This window comes from Amblyomma maculatum, chromosome 5, assembly GCF_055883805.1.
Source record: "Amblyomma maculatum isolate TAMU_Amacu chromosome 5, ASM5588380v1, whole genome shotgun sequence".
Lineage (NCBI taxonomy): Eukaryota > Metazoa > Arthropoda > Arachnida > Ixodida > Ixodidae > Amblyomma > Amblyomma maculatum.
The window spans coordinates 21,762,348-21,773,708 of record NC_139348.1 but is presented as its reverse complement, the minus strand read 5'-3'; the positions used below and the strand labels follow the sequence as shown (position 1 = coordinate 21,773,708).

At 41.1% G+C, this 11,361-nt stretch overlaps 1 long non-coding RNA gene across 1 annotated transcript; it reads right to left on the bottom strand.

Moving 5' to 3' along the window:
- Positions 1–3,699: 3,699 nt before the first annotated feature.
- On the bottom strand, positions 3,700–11,006 carry LOC146187849 (uncharacterized). The gene is made up of 3 exons (XR_014707159.1): positions 10,842–11,006; positions 8,822–8,971; positions 3,700–3,994 (listed from the first exon to the last, which is right to left on the bottom strand). It is a non-coding gene; the product is annotated as an uncharacterized LOC146187849 (long non-coding RNA).
- Between the last annotated feature and the right edge of the window lie 355 nt (positions 11,007–11,361).

Here is an 11,361-nt window from a genome sequence, read left to right as displayed (position 1 = left end):
TTTATTATCGGAAATGCTTTCAGTAAAAAAAGAAAAATGCTGCTGTTGACCTCGACGCCAAAACTGCGCGCCGAATCAGACTGTCATGTGATTTCCGCTCCACACATTGTCGCATATTTCATTTCGGTGGTGTCAATCGACATTCAGTCATTCGGAGGCGAAAATTCTGAGCCTCCTCTACTTACTTTACTAAAACCAACTGACGTGTTCGAAGGTGTGAAGAAAACGATGTCCTATGCCAAAACCAAACGCGACGTTTATTTACTTTTTTTTTTCGGTACAAAACCGGAATGAGGTGCAAGGAACACCCAAAAAGCTTGGAATTTCACCGCGATGACTAATCGGGGATGACCATGTGCGCTCGTAAAGGGAGGCTGTCATTGTGCTAATAAATACGTTCAATTTTTTTCATTGCGGCAGTCTAAAAACAGTGGCGATGTGCGTGTGCCGCGATGGATATCAGTACTCTGTTCTGCACGACCGCCCGATACAGACACGCGCTTCATTCCGTCAACCCACCACATGCACTAAATGTCCGCGAAAGCGTTTACGGTGCATTGCATAATAATAATAATAATAATAATAATAATAATAATAATAATAATAATAATAATAATAATAATAATAATAATAATAATAATAATATTATTATTATTATTATTATATTATTATTATTATCTCTTTTTTTAAAGAGAGGGGGGGTAAGTGTGTCAGCACGACTTCTGTATCTTTACGCGGAAGTGAACACAGATTGTTAAAAAATACGAGATTATGAGAAGGTTTTTACCTAAGGGTGTTTTTTCTGAATGGTTTTTTTCCTTCTTACTTTAGGGACATGCGCAAGCGTTCACTGTCTTCGGGTTATATATGTGCACATGAATCTTTCAATAAACTTAGTTGGAGTTAGCGCCTGTCCCCTCCGTCTTTCTGTGTGGTTCGTCTAAAACTTAGCGCTGTATTTCCTTTGGTTTAACGCAATCCGAAGTAGGGTATATCAACGACGCTAGCAAATTTGTCATCTGCAATACCACCCCTCATGCAGTTGATAACGTTGGCAAACTAAAGCAGCGCACATCATTTGACAGAGCGTATATTAAGCTTTCGAATGATCCCTACATTGTGATGTTCGAAAAAGAACAACGCGCAGAATGCTCACGCAAACATTGCCTAAAATGGCACATTCGGGCTGCCGGAGTGGGACCCACTTACATGAACCTGTTACTGATAACAACTGCGCAGATATTTTTAACCATGCATTCGCATCTGTCTTCACCACCGAGTTTGACGCGCCTCCACAGTTATCATCCTTTCACTTGGAATCCTTCATGCCGGCTATCACCTTCAGCGTAGGAGGCATCTCATCCATAATTCATAATATGAAACGTGCATCCGCAGCTGGTACGGACCTAATTAATTCAAAACTTTTGAAGAATGTGAATACTACTTGGTACCGCCTCTTTATGTCTTCTTTTTTACAGTCACTCGCTTCAAGAATCATTCCAGCTGACTGGAAACAGGGAAAGGTTAATCCAGTCTACAAATCTGGTAACAGAGACTTACTTTTAAATTACCGCCTTATTTCCTTAACTATCGTACCGTGTAAAATAATGGAACACGTTGTATACCCACAAATCATCAATTTGCTTGACTCAAACGAATTCTTTCATTCTTCGCAACACGGATATCGCAAGGGCCTCTCATGCGAAACCCAACTAGCACTCTTCCTTCATGACTTACATACTAATCTCGACCGTAACATGCATACCGATGCCATTTTTCTAGATTTTGCGAAAGCCTTTGACAAGGTCCCTCATCGTCGTTTCTTACTAAAACTTTTGCAGCTCAACCTACAACCTAATATTTTAAAATGGATTGAAGAATTTCTAGCTAATCGTTTGCAGTCAGTCTATGTTAACGGCCACCTCTCTAATTCCGTCCTAGTAACATCCGGCGTCCCGCAAGGATCTGTCCTTGGTCCCCTTCGATTCCTAATATATATTAACGACTTGCCCATGCATGTTTCCTGAAATATTAGAATGTTCGCGGATTATTGTGTCATTTACCGTACCATTGACAATTGTGCTGATCAACACACCCTTCAGGCAGGTCTTAACAGTGTATTAAACAGGTGCAATAATTGGTCGATGTCCCTTTATCCTACTAAATCAAATTCATGTCTTTTTCTCGTCGTCGTAACCCTTATCGCTTTTGACGGCATCCTTAGCGCAAAAAAACACACGCACACGAGAGAAAAGGCGGGACAAGGGACAAGCGCTTCCCTTCTAAAAGTTCTTTTAAACTACTTATCGCTTTTATGACTCGGTTTCTAATACACCAATTGAGGTAACAGAGTCGTACAAATATCTGGGAATCATCATCTCTCTTGATATGTCATGGCGCGTTCATATTAGTAACATCATTTCAGCAGCAAATAAAACACTATGTTTCCATAAGCGTCATCTTCGTCTTGCCCCACCTCATGTAAAGCTGCTTGCATACAAATCACTGGTAAGATCGAAATTAGAATATGCAACTGCCACCTGGAACCCACATCAAGCATACCTAATCACTGCATTAGAATCTGTTCAAAATCGTGCCGTCCGGTTCATTCATTCCTCATACTCATACGACACCAGTGTTTCAACTTTGAAAGTGAAATCCGGATTGCCACTACTCTCATTTCGTCGCCGCATCGCTAGCTTCGCTCTTTTTCAAAAGTTTTTTTTTATTCTTCTCTTAATCAGGCACCGTACATCACAGCCGCAGCAGGCATATCTCACCGCATGAGTCACCCACTGCAAGTTGCTCGCCCATCATCGCACACTACTACTTTTTCTGCTTCGCCCTTTTCTCGAACAGCTTCAGAATGGAACGGCCTTCCCTATGACATCGTCGTTATCGCTTCGCCATCGGTTTTCCAAGCGCGTATACCAGATAATCTTCAATGTTAAATAATCATTGCTGTTTTATACATTATCAAGTGTCCCAAGCAGCACACCAGCATTGGTCCAACAATGGTTCATCACTGGAAAAGAATGGCATCAATATTGGACTGATACTGGCATTTGGGCATTTTACTACATTCTCCATTCTTGGCCTATCTTTCGTTCCAAGATTGGTCCAGTGTTCAACCAAGCTGGAGCCACCAATGTAGGCACAATATTAGACTTTCCATTCATGCACCATGATTCTTGCCAATACTGTCCAGCATTATACCATCATTGTATTACCAATATTTGTTTAATACCAGCTATTCCATTGATGGCCCATTGTCAATGCGAATATCATATCAATGATTAGCCATTGCAGGTGCACTGGCTACTCCATTCATGCCGCATATTGTCGATACCAATATTAATCCAATGGTTTATGAGTACACCGGCTACTCTATTCATGTACCATTGATGATGTCAAGATTACACATTTTGTGGCACTGCCTGTGCAGGCCATAAAATGCAGCCTTTTTCATTCTAGCCATATTCGTGACAGCACATCGAACTTGCTGGGACAATAATGGCCTTTCAAATAGGAGTGCCCATTAAATTCAAATTGTCGCTCATGAGCAAGCAGTAGATATTCACAAAACAAGGGCATGGTTCACAAAAAGATAATATTTATTGCAATTGTTACTATAGACGGCAGTTGTTACTAGCCAGCGCTGAGGGCACACACAGCAGACTATAGACGGCAGTTGTTACTAGCCAGCGCTGAGGGCACACACAGCAGCAGTTAGCGGGGCAGTGGCAGGGTTGGTCAGGGCAGGGCGGGCTCTCGGGAAGTGGAAGGGGCCAGGGAGCTGGAGGGCACACTCATAGGCATAGTGAGGGAGCGGACCCTGCAATTGCATTCACAGGTGGCATGCCTGGTTCGCCAGAGGAGGTTTCAGCATAACGCCTTTTTCTTCCACCCCCCCTGTCACAGGAACCAGGCAGCCACCTGCGAATAAATGCGTGTGCCTCCAAATCGTCCACCCCAACTTTTTCGCAAATGGCACCTGCACAAAAACAATGAGGAAACAAAATTTACAACACTATTACGAGGCATATAAAATCGCGCGCATTATTTTAGGAAGATGTAGAAAATTCCAGGATTCATGTACCGAAATTTATGGTCAATGAGAAACACTATACTGATGAGTTCCAGATTAGTTTCAGCTGCCTTGGGTTTATTAGGATGAAAGACGCACATACATTGTATAGCATGTGCCCTGTTGCATTTTGATCGCCTCCACAGCAATACGGCTGAGACAGCCAGTGTTTCATCCCACACTAGAAATTAGTGCTTGATTGTCGGCTGTCTCCGCATATGACTGGCGCGCTAGTTTTTTGCCGCTCCTACGCTTTCTGCGATGTGCAAATAGTTTATACTAAATATCGTTACCAAGAGAATGTTCGGCGACCAATTGCATTTTTTTAAATAGCTAGATATAATATACACAAGCGATCCAAGCCCACGACTGCTGCACTGGCCGCTGGTTAGCTGATATACGCTTTTGACTGGTTTTGTGGGTAGTTCACTTAAACGGGAGCTCACTTAAACAGGCAGCTCACAGGTGCATCATTTTTACACATATACTGCTTGTCCAAGCAAATTTGATCCAAGGGATAAAAAAAAAACATTTCGGAGGCAGGCAAAGGAAACCAGATATATATTGCTGGAAGCTACCTTGAGCGCCACAGAAAAGGTTTTTTTTGGAATCCTTAATTGACATTATTTACCTAAATTACTGAATAATGACTTACACAATAAATGGTGTTGCTACTTTGAAGAGTACAGGCACAAACCACGTTTGATTATTTGTGATAAAGAACCCTCACGTCTGCATTTTGAACGCCAGATACAATAGGAAACCACGAAAATACAGAAATCTGATTCCCGGACAATACAATAGAGGACTTGGCTTGGCTCGACAGCCCTGTGTAGCGTTAGACCTACTAGTTGCCTATGGTTTCTTCGTCCGCGCCAGCACATCGTCCAACAAGACTGTATTTGTATTTTACAGCTGGAAAATACTGTTAAACTCATTTATATTCTGATCGCTTTGTAGTCATTATCCGCATTGCAAAGTTCGGCGCGCTCATTGTAACTCGAGCCTTCATGTGCGCCAAAGGGCCGACGCGAAGCAACCATCGTCAGCATATCACCCTTACTCATGCATGGGGCTAGCAATCATAGCGGCAGGTTGTTTTGTCCGCTCAAAATCATGTTGTGAGCAGCACAATTGAGGTGCGCGAATGGGCTGGTAACGGTTTCGGTATCTACATAACCCGGAATTTATCTGCAGCTGGAAAAAAAGGTACACATGAGGTTTCTAACCGCAAATATTGAAACAGGGGTTTCCGAACATGCTCACCGACTCTGTAAGTCCTATTTATTGTCTAAAGTGAATATTTAGTACTTGAAGCGAATAACCTCACTTCCCCACGTACAAAATAAAAATTTTCTGCGCTGTCCTAAGTGGCTGCCAGCAATGCACCACCGGTTTCCATCGTCTGTTTCTAATGGTTTATTTATAACCCTTGGCTCAAGCTATGGGACGCAGCAGGTGTAATGTAGCTTGAATAAAACTTGCAAGAGATCATATATATGGGTAGATTTGTAAGGTTTACAGATTTCACTTACAAATTCTACAGGAATCGCGACACGTAATAGCGCTATATTCGTGGCTAAAATAAAGTACTCAACGCATTAATTCAGCTTAGCAAATGCAGCTGTAAGAGAAAGTGAGGGCTGGCGACACCTAAGGTGTGCCTAGCTTTCAAATTTTCTTAGATGGCACAACCGTTCGAAATATGGAATATTAAAAAAAGCCCTTGATATTGGCTTTCTCACAGCGTATTATGGGTGCCTTAGATAAGAAACATAATCGAGGTCCCATGGCCATCTTTCGTTTCCAATGAAATTCTTATATGTGGTGGGCAAATATCTAGACACAAAAGAATTAACCTAAGTTTTTCAAGATACGCGTAGTTTCCTAAAAAAAAACAATTGTATGGTATATCTCTAGAGGTAGAAAACGCTGTTTTTGCCATTTCAAAATGTTGCAAGTTTGGATACCATGATTTTGTCATCTGCTCTTTTTTACTTACTAAATATATGCAGGTTTTATATTTACAAACACTATTAGAAACCTATTTTGTTTTTGCAGCTGTGTTATTAAAAAATCGCTAACTTTTCTTCAGGAGCGATGCGCTGCAAAAATATTCATTTTTAACCTTATGTACTGGCATATGATGCATTAGGTTGGTTGCACTAAATATGTTTTCACTTCCTGACGCATGTTCTTAATTCCAGGCAGTATCTGGAGCTCCAGACCACTAGGTGTGTTCTCCACAACGCATCAAAATTGCTCACAATTCAAAGACAGCAGTAAAGGGCAAATTTGCCGCAATTAAAAGAAGATCATCTTCGATTTTCATTCAAATCCCTCTAAAAAATCTTCAGTACCTCAAAAATATCACGGACTAAAAAGTGTTGCGTTATACTGTTTAAAAATATAGCATTAAATATTAAACCGAGTGCTTGTGCTGATAATGGCCAAACTCAGCCTGCATTCTTGCAAGATCCAATAATATCTTGGCACAGAAACTATTTTTCTACTTTATCTAGGTTCCATTCTTTATTTCTGAAAAAATTTGAAGCTCTAGATTTGTGTGTGTATCTAGATATTATTTTGAAATTGGACAAAAGTAAGAAAATGGTAAAATAAGGAAAACTGATTAGAATTGAAGAAACGGCCGCAACATCAATTTTTATCAAATTCTTTGGAAACAATGCAAAGTACTTTGTTAATTTAGTCAGTAAATATATTGAATTCTGCAAACTGTAATATTAGAAATATAAAAATGCTTGTTTTTGTTCTATAGATGTGCTTATATGGCTCCCCCTTATGGAATAGGCGTCAAAACTTCAATTTAGTATTTGCTGAATTTAGTTACATTTTACCTTAAGTAAAATTTAAAACCTTGTCAGCGCTTATACACCGTTTTTCTGCTTCTGGGACAAATACTTAATATAGCTTAAAATGGTATTAATTCACTATTTCTGTCAATTTCATGGCAGAACGCAAGTGAAGGCTGAACTTTTTCTCTGTCCTGTATTCTTTTTTATTGCTAGGTGCAATAGTATTCAATCTAGGTTATTAATATCTTATTCCATTTCTCACCTTTGACCACCACTAACAATACTATATTTTTGAAGATGATTTTTCAATGTGTAATTTTTATAATTACAATCATTAGCAAATCGCTTTCCAGCATAATACTTTGGTGGCGTTACAGAGAACACACATTACAGCTTAGAGCTCCAAATTCTGCCTTAAATTAACAATATGACCTGCGTAATAAACACAGAATATTTTAGTGCAAACAACGCAACGCGTCACGCCAGTATGTAAGGTTGAACATTAACATTTTTGTAGTGCGTTGTTCTTGAAGCAAAGTTTGCGATTTTTTACTAAATCAACTGCATCAATGAAACACACTTTTAATACTTCTTATACAAGTAAACGTTACCCAAATGCGGTGAGTAAAAAACAGTGGATGACAAAATTTTACGCAAACAGCCGGCCTCCAAACGTGCAACTTTTTGAAACGACAAAAACGGCGTTTTCCAGCTTTAGTGATAGGCGTTTTTTTTTTTTTCGAGAATACTACGCCGCATCTGGCAAACCTAAGGGTCATTCCTTTGTGTCGAGACATTAGCCCACGACATATGAAAATTTAATTTAAGAAAAAATGGTCATGGCACAACGATTACTGTTCCTGTCCGAAGACATCCATATTTGTTTTCATTTCGTCTCTTCAAACAGGCTGGTTTAGCCAATGCGGTGAATAAAAATATCATCGCATATATTAAAGATTTTCGCGCTATATGTTATACCTAAAGCTACCTATATTGTCACAACTGTCATACATTATTTGTAGCTGAAACAACATCACAAAAGGGATTCGATTGCAAATTGTTCGCTAGTTAAATAGACGTACGAGATGACACACGTATACTTTGTAGAATACAATTTAGGAAAGAGCAGATACAAACTACAGGCGAATAATGCTATGATATGGAGCACATGTATTACTCCGGTTAACAGTAAAAAAAATAAACTTTTAACATATTAATATATTTGACAAACTATTGCATGCTCACATAGGAACACAATTATTGAGCTCATCCACGCATCTAATGTCTATGGGCATTAGATGTGTGGATGACTTCGTTTTATTCCAATTCGTGCGTCACTCAAAATAATTGAACGAGAAAAAAGTTAATGTCTACACAATTTTCAGTGAGTATAACACAAATTATACTAAGGTGCTTCATATATGTCACATCACCTAGCAAGTGAAATGGGATAACAGAAGTAATCAGACTCTAACCCTGATCAGCATTTCGCTTTTGCGCCATCTTTGTAAGTTTTTAGGAAGGCTTTTCCACTGATTATCCTCTTCTTTATACCCCTGCCACCCACAGGACACAAATCTTCTGGGGGTACCGAACTGTTGGTTTTCGCACCAGTGATACAACTTAATCGATCCATTTATACGTAGAAAACACTCTCGATGCGCACCTAAAAAAATGAAAGCATGTATGTGTAGGCGAAATCATTCACCGGCGATTTAATAATATGATTTGAACAATAAAATCAAAGGATCTCACTCGAAGTAACAAAAAAGTGGTGGAGAGATAGGAATTGAAGCAATGAAAGGCGGTTGCTTTCTGCAAAAAGCCAATAGCAAGAGGTCCACCGTCTATAAGAATAGGCAATAAAAATAAGGCATATTTAAAGGTGCATGGAGCAGTTACAGTGATGCAGTGCTACCTTTTTTTAGGCAGGCTTTTCCGCTGATTTTCTTCTTTTTTATTGCCCTTCCAACCACAGGACACGTATCTTCTGGGGGTTGTCGGTTTTCGCACCAGTGATACAACTCAATCGATCCATTTCTACGTAGAAAACGCTCCCGATGCGCATCTAAAAAAATGAAAGCATGTATGTGCAGGCTAAATCATTCACACATGATAAAACAATATGATTTGAACAATGAAATCAAATGATCACACCCAGAGCAACAAGAAAGTGATGGAGAGATAGAAATTGAAGCAATGAAAGACGGTTGCTTACTGAACAAAGCCTATAGCAAGAGGTCCTGCGTCTATAAGAATAGGCAATAAATTAAGGCACGTTTATAGGTGCACGCAGCAGTTAAAGCGATGCAGTGTTACCTTTCTTTTTCACTGCAGTGATTGGTATAAATATTACAGCAATTGCTAGGCATCTCAGGTAACCCCATTGAAAACTTCATCCAAGGTACCGAGGAGCAGTGGCGTGTTATTTGCAGCTGTTAACAGAAAGACAGGCTATCCTATGAGTGCATGCGCATTTCCTCCTTTTTGTACCCTGAATTAAAGCGACTGAACAGTGAGTGTTGTAAGAGGTGCAGCGTCCCTAGGAATGGGGAACAAAATTAGGTTTTAGTAAACAGAGGTACAAAAAGAAGCAAATATGCCTGCAATAATAGCATGATGGCCTACCTTTTGATACGCAGCTGTAAACAACCTGTCACTGCCAGTCGGTTCTTTAGATAGGCTTATCAATGCCAGAGCTTAAAGCTAAGAGCAATATGAGTAATGTTTATTGCGGTCACGGCCGTAAACAATTCTAGCGGAACACTCCATTACTGTAACTATTCAACCGTTCATTTATACATATCTTTCATTAAAGAACTATGCACATCATATTAAGTTGCTCTTTTCTACTCCCAAATGATTTCCTATAGAATTAGAATACGTGGATCGCTGCTTCGGTTTCAACATTCTTGCACGATGGCTATGGCGTGCACTTCATGCATACGGTACGGTACGTGAGGTACAAAGAGCTGTAATTGCCGAACAGGCGGACCTGACGGCCTGTCCCATTTCGCCTGAAAGTGCGCGCCGTGATCGAGCGCTTCGCGAGCAATATTTCGGACGATATGGTTGCCTCATACCGGCCGTCAATGTTTTGTATAATGTGTCCCGCGTGCACGTTGTTTACTTTGCAGTGACAGGGACGCAGTGCACACACGGCTGATGTGCCTTTTTGCTTGTATTGTTATTTTCCCCCGCCTTCGAAGCGCGTCTGCGAAATCGCTCTCCTATTGTCGCCGCTTTCTGATAACGCCCTCACCTGAAGGCGCGGGCTCAGAAGGGGGGCGTCGATTAAGACAATTTTGAAAAGGGGCTCACTTGCGCTGTTCACGGCTTTCAATTCCTCAATATGATATTAACCATTATAAAAGTGGAGGTCCATTATGAATTAATTATAGCCTAATCATCAAGCGGCATCACGCACATGTCTGCCCCATTGTAAAATTCGCTTGCACAGACGGCACGAACAGTTTTCAAAACTTCGTCTGTACATCTGAAAACAAAAAACTGCCCTTAACTCTTAACGAAATCCAAAAACTGTGTGAACATGCCTTCCTGCGCGCAGAAGAGAGGCTGTCCAAAATATATGTACAAAGCCGGGCGCATAGTATCTGGTTACTAATTGATTGCGGCGCGCTGCACAGTCAAAAAACTGCGCAAATGGCTGCCTGCAGTGTTCTGTCACGTGTTGGTGGCATACACACCTGTTACGCACGGCTCCTCTATTTTCGGCGCAAATATTGTTCATATCGCAGCTAGTAAATAAGTTCGCGCACTTGCTTGCATGTAACCCGGACGAAAATTCGCTTAGTTCTTGAAGTCATGCTTCGCGCAGTTGTTTCGAGGAGAATACGGAAAGAGAACATTTGGGACTGGTAGGAGATTATATAGAACCAATTATGAAGCAATGGCATGCTGCAAAGATATATACTCACGGTCTAAGATGACGGCTTTCACTGAGTCCGAGAATGCCGATGGTATCCCGCCGTTGCTGTAATCCGTACTCCGGCGACATTTCACAGCTCAGCTATTCACTGATATGTAGCAAGCACAAACCGGAGCACATGGACATGTATAGGCGCAAGAGAAAATTATGCACAGCACAATGAAAAAGAAAATTAATGAGGGAAGAAATTAAAGGTTTAAGAAGCTGTCACAAGTCTTGTAGCGTCTCCAACAAGCTCTGAAATGAGCGCTTCGGGAGGAGGCCGCACAGCAGCGCAGCAGGGGATGCTGTCTGTTGTGTCTTGCACGTAGACGCGTAGGCGAGGGGGAACAACGACCCGCTCAACCAGCGCGCGATTCCCGCCGCGGTGTTGTGTTCGCAAGGGCTGCGCGTGGGAACGAAGGACCAACGACCCTCTCAACATTCCATTCCTCCTTTACCCAGCCCTCTTCTGCTTGCACCGGCCAGCCGTGACTTCGGACCGTGCCGATGAGCGGCCGCCAGCGCGC